Source organism: Schistocerca americana, chromosome 8 (assembly GCF_021461395.2).
Source record: "Schistocerca americana isolate TAMUIC-IGC-003095 chromosome 8, iqSchAmer2.1, whole genome shotgun sequence".
Classification (NCBI taxonomy): Eukaryota; Metazoa; Arthropoda; class Insecta; order Orthoptera; family Acrididae; genus Schistocerca; species Schistocerca americana.
In genome coordinates, this window is record NC_060126.1 from 418,256,736 (window position 1) to 418,275,374 (window position 18,639).

The window sequence follows — 18,639 nt, forward strand, 5'->3', positions numbered from 1 at the left end:
AAATAAAGGATGATGTCCAGTCCCATAATTACCACTTATCCCATTAAAAGTAATCGTTATATAAATAAAGCAGCTAATAAGGAGTGGGGACGTTAACATTTTGTTTATGAGACAGAACAATCAACCTCATAAAGACTGTCATATTAACAGAATATTGATAAATTTAGCTTCTTCTCTGTTCTAGGTCAGGATTATTAGGGCAGCACTTGACTAATGTGTTATTTGAGTGTTACACTACATGAAAATTGTTGGCTTGTAGATAAATGTGTTGAATTTAGTAGGTATGTTATGTCATTATCCATACACTTACACAACAGAGAATTAAATCTAGTCTCACAGTATGTGTGAGACTAAATTGTTAATGCTGGAATACCACTTGCTAGAGTCAGTGGTCCCAGCTCAAAAAATTCATTTTAGGAGTACACCAATTGCCCATATTGCATTCACATTTCAGCTAGTCACTAGTTTTGAATGTAATTATTTATTTTCACACCATTACCTGTGTCATTCTCATGTGGTTAATGAAATAATTTCAAATTTATCCTCTTTTTTTTTTTTTTTTTTTTTTTTTTTTTTTTTTTTTTTTGTGCTAACAGATGACTTGGTGCACAGTAGCTTGTAGCATGAAAGGGCACAATGTCCAAATGTGAACTGTTGAGAACACCTCAAAATGTTTAAATATTGTGCTATGCAAATGAACAAATACATTCGAAACTAGTCAGAAACTAGAAGCTAACGCCATGTGCCGGGCCACAAAACATCCATCACTGAGTATGTGGCAGTCAATGTGTTAAATGGTTTCTGGTCCTGCTGCTAAGGAGACACTGCTGCTATAGGACCCAACGTGGGACAGGTACAGCAACTCGTTGAAGAGCTTTGAGAGATAAATGCAATAGCTCATTTCTTAATCTGCTGAAACTTTTGGACAAAGGCTTGTACAGCAAGGGAAATTAGTTGCAAGTTCCAAGTTGTTCTCACATATACTGCTGACTATTAAAATTGGAACTCCAGGAATAATAGCAGATGGTAAACTTTTAATTGTGCTCATACAGTGTAATAGGAAGGACAGTGATTAAGAGGTAGACAGGGTGGAAAATTCTGTGCTGAGACCTACCAGCTCTGGCAGGGACAGGATGGGCATAAAGTTGAATTGATAGGGATAGAACACTTCATGCTGCTTCAGCTGAAAGCCAGAGTTCATCAGTCATAGTGGTTGGCAAATAGTGGTGCTGGTAGTGTGCCAGTTTCGGCAACCTGTGACAGTATAGTTTTAAAGGGTGAGTGATCTGGAGAATGTGCTGGCCAGGACAGCAGTCGAAAGCCCTCCGTATCGAGGTAGATCAGAACAGCACGGGCAAAGTGCAGTCTACCGCTATTTTGTTGAAAGATAACATCCTGGAGGCCTCAAAAATAGGACACATCCAACAGCCCAAAACACATCAGAAATATAATGCCTGTTGTCCACATTGGCTAAATGAACCAGTTGTGATAAAGTTGTGTACCCAATAAAAGCCTGTACTTTAACAACGAATGCTGGGTGTATATGATAAATGTAATCTCGCAAAGTTCATTCTCTGTGGGGCATCCACCTTCATTGTGATCCTGTATGCAGTACAGGGACTCATCTGTAAAGATGTCATATTGTCAGTCCCGTGCCCAGGGCTGTCATTGGGCAGACCACTGTCAGTGCACCCCTCTCTGCTGTAATGCCAAGGGAAGTCACAATAACTATTGCCGTGCAGACAGTCCACAGTGTCTCAGATGTCATCGCACTGTCTGTCTGGATACTTGCCCTGCTGCTGTGCAGGAACGGCTCTGTTGGGAGCGGCCAAGGCATATTGAAAGACAGTGTTATTTTCTTGAAATGAGGCCATTTATTGGCAGAAAAACCAAAAATTATAATGGGCAACATGAGTCAGGCCTGGGGAGGCAAGGGTGAGCCAAGACATAGTGATGGGTGAAACATAGTTCACATCAAACTTTGGCGGAGTTAAAGAAAAGTGGTGGCTGCCATTTGGACAAGTCTGAATGGCGTGGCAGCTACAGAAACAAAGTCATTGGCGCCACAGCACCGGGAAGGGAAGATGATGATCACAGCTATAGGGCACACAGCAGAGAGAGTATTTCGGCCATCGGGCGGCAGGGTACCTCCAGCATGGCCATGCGGCTTCCTCTGCCCTGATTGGTCAGGAGCCAAGAAAACCGCGGGGGTGGCATGGAAAGTTCCAGAGCATGGCCTGGTCAGCTTCACCTAAGCGGCATCATCTTGTCAGCACACGAGGGAGGTGCGTGATCGAGATTGCCCACCTCAGTGCTGACATGCTGCTATCAGATCTTGGGACGAGAAAATTACGGGCAGCTGAAGCTACCAGCTAATTCTTGACCATAACAAGAAAATGAAATAAACCTTTTGAAATAAAATATGGAGTCCCCTACTATCTGGCTCAACCTTACACTCCTCCCCCTTCCATGAGAGCAGAAAACGTGTGTTTTTGCTCAACGTGATTGTTATTTAAATATTGACAATTTTAGTTTGCAAAGATGAAATAGACATTATTTGATTGTTAAAGGTTCCCACGGAAGATGGCAGGGGCCTTAAACTACGGTGGGAGTAGAGACTTTGGAGACCTCCTAGGAGTCACAAAGGGGTTTACACACTTCAACAATATTATGTTTACACAAGAACAAGGAATAAATATTATAAAACATCAAAACAAAATTACATCAGTTAACAAGTTGAATAAAACACATTGGAAAATAATGGTTTGACGCAAGGGGTACATGCCAAGTGTCTTTGTCTCTTAAATGAATTTAAAAACATATACGTATCACCACCGGAGTTACACACAAGGCTGAGTGGTGCAACACGGCGCATTGCGTTGTTCTCAGCGGGCAGCGCACAAGCTGCCAACTAGAAGGGGGCATGGTAGTGGCCAGGCCTGTCCACTGGAACTCAGCGCAGTGGGGTATGAGGGGAGGTTCACATGTTTTACACACAATTAAAAAGGGGATTAACACTAAGGAAGCACTTCACTGTGTTGCATGATTTTTTCTTTCAAATCATGGGCGATATTCGCCATGAGACTGTGGTTGTTATGCTATTGGAGGGGATGGTCGTAACTGTTTACAGAATCCCTTTCTATACAATATCCATATCAGTACAATAATAAAAATCGCAGTGACTGGGTATAATAGTTGTATGTAGATTAGTGGCTGTCTGCCATTCACTTAAATGTGCTAACAGGCGATCGTTAGAAATTTGTCCTCTCTCATGTTTTAAAGGTCATCGATTGACATCAAAAGGTGATCATTCGATATATTAGATAAAGCAGGTAATTCAGTTGACAAAGGAACCACGAATGAACTTTCAGGTAGAAAAAACATACGTAAATGGGCATGTATACTGACAGAGTAAGCCATACTGCGATGAAAGGTTAAAAGTGGTGTAATAACATCACAATAGGAACTGTTTGCTAAAAATCCGCTGTTTGAGTTTTCTATCTCGTATGTTTGCGACTTGAAATTATGTTCATAGCAATGAAGTGCTAATATCGTAGGTTGGTCTATTGCGTATAGGAGGTTTGTGCTAACTGTCCTAAACCAGGGTTCCATTAGGCGAATGACAATTCATGAACAGGGTGGCGATTGACGCTTTCCCAAGAAAAGACTAATCTCACATCCTGTAGGATGGTTTCGAAGGGCGGTTTCGCAGGACATGAAATCATGAACATGTACACATTCTTTCAACTGATTTTGGGACATTGTAGTATATTTTTGGCGATCCGGACTAATGACCAGAATGTCTGCTGTATTCCAGTGTATATACTGTCTGGTTGCTGACCACACAACAGGGAGCACGCGTATCTTGTAACACTCAAAACTAACAATACGAACAGGCAAGGGGTATAAGTATACGGAACTAGGGTGTTGGCGTGTTTTAATAATTGTGTCGTAGCCATAGCATAATAATCGGGTAACGTAGCTTCATGTATGGGCAGCACTAAACGCATTGACGGTGGCAAATCGGTGGTAACATTCTGCAGTACTTGAATAAATTGTTTGGGAGGTAAAAGTTCTGGACTCAGCATTCCTCGCAATCCTAGTTGTATTGTGACACGTAAATTGACAAGTAGCAGTTGGGTAGTCTGCACATTATGTGATAGCGTTTGTATGGCATCAAATACTTCAAAGTTTAGCGTAAGGTTGGATATCTCAACTTGTATAGTCACGAAGTCCTGTTGCACAGAGTTCTTAAAAGATTCATATTGGTGAAGTATCATAGCTGCAACACTGCATATTTGCCTGGTGGTTGATAACAGATTTTCTTCAATGTGCATTAATCGTACTTGTTGGCATAATAACATCTCATGGTTCCGTTGAGAAAACTTGTCAATTTGTCTGATTTCTTTATTCCAATGTTGGGTATCTTTATGATCAAGATCTCCGAACACAGTTTTGAGTAAGGCACCTCCGGCATTGAACCAGGCACGTTTTAATCGTGGGTCTGGTACACTTGAAACTATACTACGCAGTTCGCATTGAAGGTGATCGATATTTTGCCTAAGGTCACGTAATAGCAGTAAAGCTTTCTTCTGACCTGTTTGTACAAGCAATGATTCGTATCCTAACATTTGATCGGCAGTTTGTTGCAACGCTAACTCTTCCTTTATGAGGGGCATAGTATCAAGTACTGTGTTAATCAATAGATGATGTGGGGTATACTACGGACTTTTGAGTTTCACAAACATGATACCTGACACCGATAGGTGGTTCGTGAACGGTGGGGCACTGGAAACCACACAAATAGCAGGCAGCAGAAGTATCCTCTTCATGGTGCAGTGATAGTTGAGGACAATGAAATGGCAAATGTAATAGGCCAGGTAGCAGAGCACTTGCATCCACGTAATTCCAAATGTCCAAAATCTGGAAACAAATGATGGTCTGAAATCCTTCCGGCAGTCCAGAATGGCGAAAATACGTTGCATGAATGACAGAAAAAATGACAATCATTTGTTTCATTACCTTGAGTGTAGAGTAGTGAATGAAGATATAATGTGCACACCAATAGGACTTGCAGACACAGTGCAAAAGAGGTGACTGAAGGTTACAAGGAAAGCTGATCTCCCTTTATATGAAGTGGAGGCGAAGTATTTGCTGAGCAATGAGTTGGGTAAGCGATTTTTCAAGTCAATGGCAATTGAACTGCGAACTACGCAGTATACAAGGTGCTTGACATTGAAGTTGGTGGCGGTAGGACAAGATGTGAGATGGTAAACACTAATGTTGTGCAATAGGCGGAAGCGTTACTTAGAAGGAAATAATGCGTGGTTACAAACATGTATTTGTTATTCATTTTCAGTTCTGAAAAATGCGTTGTTACCCTGTGTTCCGTTTAAAGTCATCAATTGCAAAAGAAAATTGCACGTTTCTTTGTAACACTATTGAGAAAATACTTGGTAGATTAGTTGCTAAGCTGTGATCTCTTGAGACTCAGCTCTAGCTTGGGGGATTCCTAGACAGGTAATGATAAATAGCATGTGGTACGCAGCATATTGGATAGCGCGACCGATAAGCAAACCAGTGCATTGCGCATTTACACCACGTTGCGTCCTGTGCACGAGTCGGTACGATCACACACTCGAAATTCTCCAATGAGGGCAGAATTAGCATTTCAGTCAGGAGTTCGGTATTTGCTGCCATGTTACGTCACGACAGGTGAGAACATAAATAAGTGGAGTTTTGTTTGAATGGATGCGGCTAGCACTGCAAAGAATAAAATGATATGGCCCAAGTGGCCGGTAAACTAAGTAGTGCTGCTGTGATGTTACTTCTGAGTGACCAGCAAGAGTGCAGATGCTGTTATGGGATGAGTGAAATTTGAGACAAGTTAGAACTGCTTATAACACTGTAGATGTAAGGATAGTATGTAACATCGTGGTAGCACTAATAACGTGGGCGGGGGTCAGTGCGGCAGCTACGTCAGAGCAGCGTGCAGCAGATGACTTCAAGACCGATTCTTGCACTACGTCACTGCGCTGTGCAGGAAGTAAGCGGTGAATCCAAGATCGAGAGGGAAATAAAGCATACTGACGCCGTTTACTGTGCTGACTGTACTTTGCACTCTCGATTACTTGCAGAATGGAAACTCCACATGTTTTGGGCTCCTGCACCCGATGAACGTATTTGTGTGATTCAGAGTGAGAAGACGGATTCAGCAGTGATATCCACTAGTTGCAGGGGACAAAGATATAAGATCTTACACACGTCTACTGGGTGATCGGACACTTGCTCGGATAACTAGCCGAAACGCAGATTTTTCCCAAAGGCAAGACCTCAGAAAGTAGTTAATGGGCCACTGCAATCAAGGTAGGAGTGATACCTCCATAAAATGGCTGGAAAAACGTGTCTAATATACAAGGTTATATTAGTTCTCATGGTCCTACCGGAAGGTATAGCCAAGCTACCCTTCCCTGACAGAAGAAAGGAAAAAGACAGAATAGAAATGTTGACCCGGCAGTAGGGTAAAAATATCTGCAGCAACTAATACGGCAGTAGGGCATACCGTCCACAGGGACTTCCACAGCAGAATCAGTTGCCTACCGCCAGCCTAGCAGGAGAGTAAGGAACTGAGTCAACGAAATTTGGCCTCTACTAAACTGGGATTGGGATTGGGGTATCTCGTTGTCCGGGACTATGAAAGTCGCATAGCCTCGACAGTAGGAAGTGCTAGTATGGGAGGACAGTGTCAAATAACCGGGGTTACTAGTGTGCGAATGTATGATCGTGTTGTCGGTTGAGGAACAGCTCTGCTTAACTCTGATGCCAGGGAAAAGTAGAGGGTAGCAGTGCTGTGAAGCAATTCTGCTTAACCCTCTCACCAGGGAAAAGGGGGGGGTGGGGAAGGAGGCAGTGTTACCGCAGTTGTACACTGACACTGGTTGAGCCTCGGATTACAATACATGAATAGCCTTAAAGTAGGCAGGATGCAGGACAAATGCTAGAGAGGCCCCGAAGGCCGAGCACAGTGACAACAGAGAAATTCTGACTGTAGTAGTCTTATTGAAATACAAAAGGCAATGACACACAGATAAAAGAGACAGGTAGGCGATCGATTTACAAAACCGAAATCTGAAAGAGTAAGCCAATCAGCTGGGTGCTCTGCGGGCGCTAACCGGAACGTGTAAGGTACACGACCCTGGAGGAAATACTTTTCCTGTATGAAGTTATGGTGTATGGTGCATCATTGACACGACGGTATCACCTACTTAACCGTTTATACGACAATACTGTGATTCCAAGATAGCTATGTACTTTTTCTTAAAACTCAACGTCTCTCAACAACTTTGGCGCACGACCAAATGTGTCAGCTTCATCCTCTCATCTTTTTGCGTCTAAATTTGCCGTCTCTCTAACTCCTTGGTGCTGGCCTCATCGGGCCCAGCTAGTTGCTTAAAACTCACATCTATCCTTGGATATATCGCAGTGCCCTGAGACACGTCACACAGTTAACTACTACTGCTTCAGTAGTCGGTGATCCGTCAGAAAATACAGTGGAAGAATAATGTCAGGTTTTGAACTGAGATCTCCGCTTACTGGCAGTTAAACTGCGAGCTAGACGTGGTTCGCGTCTGACAGTGCTTGAACAGCAATCATCAGAGAGCATGGAACACTTCTCATGAATTCTTCTTTGACATAAAAGATTGAAGTACATGGAATGGGCTGGGGCACGAAAATGAGCCGGAGGGGATTGGTTGCCCTCTGGTTTATGTAACGAACAAGACATACAACCAAAATCTCTTGACCTGTGGAGGTATTCACTCTGTTTACATTATCTACAGTGGGGAGACATGTGGCATTTCCCTCCAAATAAGCATTCAAACACAAATGAAATAAAGCGTGAATAAATCTTAAGTTACCCTTCCAAAATAGTTTCTTATCTATAACATTATTAGTAAAAACTTAAATAATGGCCGCCCGGGGTGGACGAGCAGTTCTAGGTGCTACAGTCTGGAAACGGGCGACCACTGCGGTTGCAGGTTCGAAGCCTGCCTCGGGCATGGATGTGTGTGATGTCCTTAGGTTAGTTAGGTTTAAGTAGTTCTAGGGGACTGATGACCTTAGAAGTTAAGTCCCATAGGGCTCAGAGCCATTTGAACCATTTTTGAACTTAAATAATGGGCAATACTTAGGAACTTACTCTCGCATAATTGAAATCCCACAAAATAAATAACTACCCTCGTAACTCTGGCAACAAATTAACACATGGAAATATTAGGCTCATTGACACAAATGCTAAATTACTGGTGCTGGCAAAACTCTAGGGGAGTATGTTGGTAAATAATTGATAACAAAACATAGACAAAATGAAAACATTAAATAGTATATAGTCATAAGTAATTGGCAACCCATCGTAGTGACACACGTGGTGGCAAAACCACGATAGAAGCAAAAGTACCAAATACTATCTTTCTTACACAAAACTCCCTTATTCTCCAGTTATACCTCATAGCAAAATAAGTATAAGTATTCTCTATTATTCTCTTTATGCTCTTGTTTGTATCTCCGTACTAATTAACATGTCTTTGGTATGCCTACGTACATCGATGTTGTCTTTAGGTCGTGCCAGTGTTATTAGTAATGCTGTATAATAGTACAGTGTCAAGTTACTACTTCCTCTAGCAATGTTTTAGTTTAAAGATGTTTCATGTCTCCTTCAGTTTTTAGATTGATAATTGCCATTATCCTCTTTAATGTTATTAAATGTTAACTTCTTTTGTATGATATGTCCTGCATTAATTTGTTCGCCTTGCCTCGTAACTATGTAATGTTGATTGTTGGCAACCTCCTAACTAATTGTGCTGAGTTGTTCCTTTTTTTACCTCTCTCATCTACCTGCTCCATAATATTCGTTGACGGTGGTTAGACGATACTGGTTGCCTCTCGATGATGTCGACATAACATACCTGTCAGTGTTTTGTTTCTGGAGTAAAATTAGAGTCCATTTGTCATGTGTAGAATGTATAGGAAGGAAGGTAATTTCCTTAGTGTTGAAAATGTGTGTGAAGTTATACAAAATATTCGTCGTTGGTGGTTAAGAATTCTGTTTTGAGAATCAGTGCTACTTTAGGCGCTGGAGATGCAGCAGGTGACGTGCCCGCAAGATTGCAGAGTGCTGACATTACAGATATGACTGGATCTAACTGGTGCAAGAGCAGTGCTGGTAGGTGCGGCTAAGAGATCTGTCCCACTGGCAGGACGTCGACCACTAAATAGCTCCAGCATATTTCTTTGCGAAAGGCGGGTTCAGTGATTATTTTATAGTACTAACGGGGACTGTCAATGTAACCCGTATACCTAATGTCATAGATAGAGGCATAGATGACTTCTCAAGTAACTCTGCAAGTCATGGGTTCGATGCTAGTAGGAACTGTCTCTTTCCCAAGTGAAGTGTGCAGCAGTTTTAGGTTGTACTTGGACTATTACTCTGTTGATGGTTACTTGCATGGTGTTCACTTGGGGCTTTTATCTCTCGCTTCTTTAGAACTCCTGATTAGTATGTACATAAAACACACTCATTGATACTGTGGCAACAGATTAAAGATTAACTTCGGTAGTAGTAGTAGTAGTAGCAGCAGTAGTAGTAGTAGTAGTATTAGCGTAGGTAAAAATGGTCTCATGTAAGGTGTAAATGTTTCGTGTACTTGTTGCTTCTGCTAACGTTTATCGTAGCCGTCATTTTATACTGCAGTAGGTGACAGAGCTTGGACACTTCGGGAATGCAGGGGTGTGCGCTTTCTTAGCCATTGTTTCTCTTGCCTGTGGCTGGATACAAAATAGATGGCTGGGCTTGGTGCCAACGGGCATGGAGGGCAGTGGTGGAGAGCAGAAAAGGGTCTTTGTATGTGGAGGCTACATGCTAAGTTCCTCTGGGCGGTTACTAAATTTCTTCCAGGCTTATCTTATGTCGTTCCCGACATTTATTCTTTTCAAGGGGCACAGATAACTCAATCATTAAAATTCATGGAACTGTCATGATTCGTTTACTCACTGAGACACTCTGTTCTTCTAAAATGTACGTAATTGATAGGTTTTATACTTCTGTGTGAGTTGTGATGATGACTTGACACTCTTAAATATTGTTTACTTGAAACTTGGGGCTAATAACTTCTGAAATTGACAGTGGGATATGCAGTTAGGACTGTTATTCTGGACTGGTATTAACTTGGTTTATACTCTACTTCACTCTATTTTACGATGTCATTTCAAACTTGATCCTTTTGGCTGACATGTTTCCCACACAGCGGTCACTTTACAGAATAAATATCATGGCAAGGGCTGGCTTCCTTGATGCCATATAGATCTGTTTATTAACTGCGAGAGTAGCATAGCAATACAACATAGCTGGAGACCGATTTGAAAGCCCAACCCCAACGTTTCCTATTTCGTGGATTAGGTGGTATTTAAAAAAAAAAAAAAAAAAAAAAAAAAAAAAAAAAAAAAAAAAAAAACTGTTTTTTTCATACTGAAAATTAAAATAAGTGACACAAATAGATTTCTAGCCTAGTAGAATCTGTAGGGCAATATTAGGCTGGTGAGTTTATTTTTATAACTATCTTCTTCGGGTCTGTTGGTTACATTGCAACCATAGGATGGAATGTACAGAAGCATAGTGTGGGGCTTACTCCAGTGAGGGGTATCGCGTCACATGGCAACAGGGAGGGGCGGAATCCTAATGGCTGCTCACTCAGCGGGGAGGGGAGTGAGGGGTACCGTGTCACAAGGCAGCATTGGGAGGGGCGGAATCCTAATGGCTGTCCACTAGGTGGTGAGGGCAAGGCTTGTGGTCTGTAAACAAACTGCGTGCGGCTATTTTGCCTGGCATTAACCAGCAACTTTTTTTTTTTTTTTTTTTTTTCCCACTTGGTATGCAGAAACACGTAGTATCATGAAAACTTACCTTGTTGTTTCTCCAGCGGCATATTAATAAACAATGTAATAGCACTTAGGGCGGGCTCCTTTTACTTTTAAAGTAACATATTTGATGTTTAACTTGGACGTAGGTATTCTTGTTAATTGAAACCACTGTTTCTCTAGCCTGGTGTTTGAATTGTTTTTCCTCTTTTTAACATTGTTGTTATGGATGTCTGAGCTCTTGGCATGAATATACGTGTAATCCGGTGTATCCACTGTAAGTAGAAGGTGGCAAGTTGTCTCTGAACTTGTGCTGATGGCAGTCACAAATACGTGTTACTAACATGCTTTTATGGCAAAGTTTTAATAGCTGTTACTGTTCACCGTTCACTAAACCAACATGTGAAGTGTCGTTCCATTTGAAATATAAAAGATTAATTGGTCCTCATTCTGTGTGTTCAACTCACAAGGACAATTTTTCCCATTAATTCCCTTACTAAAGAGTGATTATGTTTCCAGCTCTTTACCACCACAACAACATTACTGAAGACATTGAATGATGCAAGACAAAATGATTACGAAAAACTCCAATCCCTTCCCATTAACATATGACATCCTACTTCCATTACAAATGGTTGCCAATAGTTATGGCTACTTACAAATAACATGCAGAACTTAAATGAATACATTGCAATGACGGTGGTTTCCCGTCAGTTAATTCTCTTGCTTCACTAAAGAGTTTTCAAATTAACTACATGGCATGTTGGACCTAGTTCCTGGATCGTAATCCGTAGGGGTGTTTTGATCTTGGAGCATATTTAGGTTGTGCTGTAGGTGGTTGCACTACTTTCTTTCTTGGCTGGGGCTATTTGTGTTGGAGGCTTTGCTTTAATGTCAGGCGGAGGTGGCTCCCAACCCTTATACAACTTTAACCTGTCAAAATGAATGTTCACTGTCTGTCTGCTAACTGAATTTCTGCATTTACCGGTGAAGTAAGCTGCATGATGGGGTATGGACCTTCATACATGGGAGTAAATTTCTTCATCATTCCCTTCTTAACTACTGGAATGCGTAACATCACTAAATCTCCTACCTCAAGGCATATTTGCTCTCTGATTATTCCTTTTTAGCTGCTGAGCCATAGCTTTTGCATTGTTTTCTCTTACTTTCTTCCAGATAGCTTTTAAATGTCGTGCCAAATCTTTCACGTCCTTGAATCTCATCCCTTTGGGCAGTTTGTCAATTTCAAAAGGTGAATTCATGGGTTCACCATATAAGGCCTCCTAGGGGGAGTATCCAGTGGCCTCATGGACATGGCTATTATATGCTGATGTGACGTATTGGATGTACCTGTCCCAATCAGAATGATTTTTATTGACATAGTAAGAAAGCATATGCATAACTGTGTGGTGGACTCGCTCTAAGTGTCCGTTAGCCTTAGGGTGAAATGGGGTCATTCTCCACTTTTTGATTTGTAATAGTTGACAAACTTCTGTAAATGAGGCTGACATAAAGTTCGTGCCTTGATCTCTAAGTACAGCTTCAGGACTTCCGTAGGGTAACACCAAGTGGGTGACAAATGCTCGAGCTACAGTTTTTGCTGACATGTCCGGTATGGGGACAAGAATTAGGAAGCTGGAAAAATGATCTATAATTGACAATATGTATTGGTTATTCTGTGGGCTTAAAGGGAAAGGACCAATAATATCTGCTGCTACTAAGGCCCAGGGGCAGTGCTTCTGGCACTTGTTCCAAAGGTACCTTTGTTCAAGATGGCAATGGCCTCCTAATACAGGGCAAACAATTTTGTATATACTTTTGCACATCTCGCCATCTGCCTTCCCAGAAATAACGGGCGGCTATTCGAAAATTGGTGGCGCAAAGACCATTATGACACGCTTGCAGGCTATCGTGACATTGTGCTATTATCTTAGGATGTAATTCTTTCAGCATTACTACTCGTTTATCCAGTGGGGTTTTTCGATACAAAATTCCATCTTCAACAGAAAATTCGGGCAAAGTTTCATACCTCTGGCATTCAACATCTCTTTGCTGTGCTTCCCTCAATTCTTCAATAGAAATAACATTGGCAACAACTACTCTAACCATCCAGCTTAACGCATCGGCATTTTGATGAAACTTGCCTGGTTTATGTTTCAGCTCATATTCAAATTCGCTCAATTTTAAAGCCCAATGAATTAAACTGCTGCTGGGATCTTTCAAGCTTAGCATCCACTGTAATTTGGCATGATATGTAATGACAGTGAACTTCCTGCCATACAAATAGCATCAAAAGTAAGTTATGCCAAACATGAGCGCTAAAAGTTCCTTCTCAGTCGTACTGTAATTCAATTCTGCTTTGTTAACTGTCTAGATGCATAACCAATTGGTCGCTCTTCTCCATCAATTTCCTGTGACAAAATGGCTCCTACGGCATAATCTGAGGCATCTACCGACAGAATAAATGGGTTTTCAAAATCTGGGTAGGCTAGTATAGGGCTCTAGTCAAAACATGTTAAATTTATTGCATCCCTTCATCACATCACTCTGGGTGAGTGGGTCCACCAGAATGTCTGACCTCAGCTGCCTTCAATTCTTGACATCTATTCAAAGAATTTTTCCACTTCCACCTCTTATCTTTACAGGGTTGGTAGTTCTTATCGCCCACATTCGCGGTTTTATGGGAGACTGTAAGTGTCACCTACCCCCCACTCGTTTTCCTGATTCAACTTTGTGTTGCGGCGGTGAGCATGCGTCTGATTAGAAAATAGTGACTTTGTTGGGCAAATATTATTGAGATGGCCAACAGTCTGGCAAATAGTGCAGAAAGGTGTGTGACAGCGCATTGCCGTGTGGTTAGATCTCCCACAACACTGACAACTTACTTCCCTTGCTAATTCTGGTAATGGCTCTGGCGGATGCAGTGCAGATGCACAATACATCTTCATGTATTAACGCTAAATGGACAGCATCAAACAGAGAGGCTGCTTTAACTTCACCACCAATTCGGGGTCAATGCTGTGAATAAACACATCAAAAGCTCGAGCTTCTGCTTCCGAGCACAAAGTACTATTCTCACTATCATTTTCACCGAGCTTGTTGGTATGACAAGATTCGGCTTGTATGCGATCTGCAAACGCATCAGAATCCTCATTAGGCTTCTGCCTAAGAGTTGATAACTGATCTCGGTACTATCTGATACCTCTGGTGTCAGAACAATTGTAATTAATCTGCGGGACAAAACTTCAAAATCATATGTATCACACAATTCGTCCACTGTCTCTATGAACATTCTTGCTTCTCCTGTCAACTTCAATCTGGCTAAGTTGACCAATAGATCATCCAGCCAGGCACAAGTATGACCCACATCACGAAAATTCTGTACGAACATAACCACATTTTCATGGGACTTTCCAGATAAGGTGGAAATAAAAGAAGCTGCAGGAAAATTGCTTGTGCTTGCCGTGTTAGCTGAGGGTGTGTTAACTGTATTAGCGACTGAATTAGTATTAGATGTCATGGGTTGTACAGTTGTTACGGGTGTGGAGCTAGCCACAGGTACAGAAGTTCACACGCTGGCTTCCAGTGTCTGTTTCAAGACGCGGTTTTGCTCGATTAACTCTTGATTTTGTATGAATAATTGGTTCGTTCTAGCATTGATAGCTTCGAGCGGGTCTTGTGAGGCAGCTGCCTCTCCGGGAGTATCCCGTTCCGTTGCTCGAGTTCCCATCGGCATGTTTACAAAATCAGGGGGGTCTAGTGACCATGAAATGAACGTTACAAAAAAAAGAGAGGGGCTACAAAATAACCTAATCCAGTGGTGGACAGCCGGTGATGTTAAGGTCTGAAGCAACTCTGCGACTTACATTGAAGTTGAGTTGGCGCGACGTACTATCGGCGGCGTCAGCGTGGTGAAGTGGCAGATGGCAGGATCATCGGTGGCTGTCATAGATGCAGGCTGGCTGTTACTGGACCCTCGGGCAGCAGCGGATGTGTTTGTGGCCGATGACGGCGGCTCGGCTGGCACGCGGCTGCATCCCCCTCACGAGGTGGCGAACAGCGCCACGACATCTGTCTCACTTCACTGGTTATCTCCGATTTAGGTGGCTGCGGCACTGCAGCGCGCGCCCTGCACAGTTCCACTGACACAACATGTCCCATGCAGTGTGAATGTGTTGGCCAGCTGATGCATTCTATGCGCGCGAAATGCTCGGCGCTAGAATTGTAATGAAGTGGATGCATTCCGCCACAGCTACCACTCATTGACCATAAAGAATTGATAATGATGTTATAGCATGGGGCTACTATCAAGATACTTTTGCCAGAAGAATTTAAATTAGCAACAAAGTCACTGTGGGAACGAATCCCCCTTCTGACACCAGTTTGTGCAGGAACGGCTCTGTTGGAAGCAGCCAAGGCGTACTGAAAAACAGTGTTCTTTTCTTGAAATGAAGCCATTTATTGGCAGAAAAACCAAAAACTCTAATGGGCAAAATGAGTCAGGCCTGGCAAGGTGAGAGTGAGCCAAGACGTAGTGGTGGGTGAAACATAGTTCGCAGCAAACTTAGGTGAAGTTAAAGAAAAATGGTGGCTGGCCATTTGGACAAGTCTGAATGGTGTGGCAGCTACAGAAACAAAGTCGTTGGCGCCGCAGCACCAGGAAGGGAAGATGATGTTCACAGCTACAGGGCGTGCGGCAGAGAGCGCGTTTCGGCCGTCAGGCGGCATGGTACCTCCAGCACGGTCACGTGGCTTCCTCTTGATTGGTCAGGAGCCGAGAAAACGACGGGGGTGGCGTGAAAAGTTCCAAAGCGTGGCCTGGTCAGCTTTGCCTAAGCGGCGTCACCTCGTCAGCACATGAGGGAGGCACGTGACCGAGATTGCCCACCTTGGTACTGATGTGCTGCTATCAGATCTTGGGACGAGAAAATTACAGGTAGCTGAAGCTACCAGCTAATGCTTGACCATAACAAGAAAATGAAATAAACCTTTTGAAATACAATAAAGGTAGAATCCCCTACTATCTGGCTCAATGTTACACTGAAAATAGCCCATTTCCTGATAAAAGATAAGTGATGTAGCTGTACAATCCAGCCCAACCATTGTACAACACTTCTGTTCTCTTTGGTGTTAGTCACACAGGGCCATTAAGAATCTGTATGGCCTTAACTAGCCCTCCTGACTCCATCGATCCCACATCAGCAAAACAGTTCTGGGATCTTGACAAATGCGAGCGGCAATATCTCGGAACAGTAAACTGCCATCTCGATGGGGCGCAGTCCTCTAACTGTTGAATTCCAACATGTGCTGGTAGACATTTCTCCCCCTTAAACGATGTATAACTGTATCCTCTCACAAAGAACTGTCATTTAAATGTGATATTTGGATGAGAAACCTGCTAAGTATCGTTCCTTATGTACAGAATGTGGATGGTGTTGCCCCTACTTGTGTCATGTATTTGCACAGAAATCCTGATTATTTGCACTTCCAAGCATCATTTCATGCCAATTTGACCTTTTGTCAATCCTTCCTTTATGATGATGCTGTTTTAATCACAAGCAGTGCATATTACATCTGGAACGTTCACTGCAGTAAAAGTGCCATCAGTTTGAACAGCCTTCAGAGAGAAGGGTTGTGTTTGACAATTTTTACATCAGTTGAGGAAAGAAGACACACAACTGAATTAATTACGGGCACTTTTCAATAATATTGAGATTGCATGAAAGAGCTCATTGGATTACACTACAACATCAAAAGATATGGTGTTTCGAAGCACAGTCAGTATGTGTGCAACATTTCAGAGAAGGGAAGAAGAAATTGTAGTTCAACAATACATGTATGATGCTGTTACTATTTTACCTTTTTATCATCTGTCCCCCATCCCCTTAATCATATTCCACTTTCCTCTCACTTCTTAACGGCACTAATAATTACAATTTTCATTCCTCTTCCTCTTTAATCCATCTTTACTTCCCACTCTGGGCTCAACCTGGCACTTTACTTTGAGCCCTCCTGCTTCACCTTTCTTCCCAAATTTGTCACTACTGTTCCACCAGATACTATCAGAAGATAGGACTACACTTCTCATAGCCAAAAGCTGAATAAGAGGACTAATGACAAGTCAGCACTCTAAGCAGAAAACATACGGGTGTCCACCAGCACACACAGGCAACTAGGGACGTCCAAACATAAATGCAGATGCTAGCTGAGCCTGCAGGCTTCGCTGTTATACTTGACATGGGCAAATTGTTGGTGCTCTTATGATGGATGCAGCCACAAGAATGATAGCTGAAATGTTTGCTGTTTCATGAGCGACTGTATTGAAGATTTATACTGTGCACAGGGAAAGCTAAGAAAAATCAGTCAACCACTAAGTCAATGCAGATGAAAGTGTCTGTTGAAGGGTCAAGACGATTTGTCATTCAAGAGGATTGTGACAAAAAAATAAAGAGGACGACATCTGCAAAAGTCATTGTAGAACTAAATGTCGCACTTACGGACCCTGTCAGCACCAAAACAACACAAAGAACACTTAAACAGGGAATTATAGGGTGAGCTGTGATGAAATTGACTGTAAAATAAAAGTGGTGCCAGAGCCACAATACCTGGACTATGAAGCCAGTGGAGGATGTCATTCTACATCTACATCCATACTGCGCAAGCCACCTGATGGTGTGTGGCGGAGGGTACCTTGAGTACCTATATTGGTTCTCCCTTCTATTCCAGTCTCGTATTGTTCGTGGAAAGAAAGATTGTTGGTATGCCTCTGTGTGGGCTCTAATCTCTCTGATTTTATCCTCATGGTCTCTTCGCGAGATATATGTAGGAAGGGGCAATATACTGCTTGACTCCTTGGTGAAGGTACGTTCTCGAAACTTCAACAAAAGCCCATACCGAGCTACTGAGCGTCTCTCTTGCAGAGTCTTCCACTGGGGTTTATCTACTATCTCCGTAACAACACATTCACTATTACTAAATGTTCCTGTAATGAAGCGGGCTGCTCTCTGTTGGATCTTCTCTGTGTCTTCTATCTACTCTATCTGGTACAGATCCCGCACTGGTAAGCAGTATTCAAGCAGTGGGCGAACAAGTGTACTGTAACCTACTTCCTTTGTTTTCGGACTGCATTTCATTAGGATTCTTCCAATGAATCTCAGTCTGGCATCTGCTTTACCAACGATTAATTTTATATGGTCATTCCATTTTAAATCACTCCTAATGCCTAGTCCCAGATAATTTATGGAATTAACTGCTTCCAGTTGCTGACCTGCTATATTGTAGCTAAGTGATAAAAGATCTTTCTTTCTATGTATTCGCAGCACATTACACTTGTCTACATTGAGATTCAATTGCCATTCGCTGCACCATGTGTCAATTTGTTGCTGATTCTCCTGCATTTCAGTACAATCTTCCATTGTTACAACCTCTTGATATACTACAGCATCATCCGCAAAAAGCCTCAGTGAACTTCCGATGTTATCCATAAGGTCATTTATATATATTGTAAATAGCAGTGGTCCTACAACACTCCCCTGCGGCACACCTGAAATCACTCTTACTTCGGAAGACTTCTCTCCATTGAGAATGACATGCTGCATTCTGTTATCTAGGAACTCTTGAATCCAATCACACAATTGGTCTGATAGTCCATATGCTCTTACTTCGTTCATTAAACGACTGTGGGGCACTGTATCAAATGCCTTGCGGAAGTCAAGAAACATGGCATCT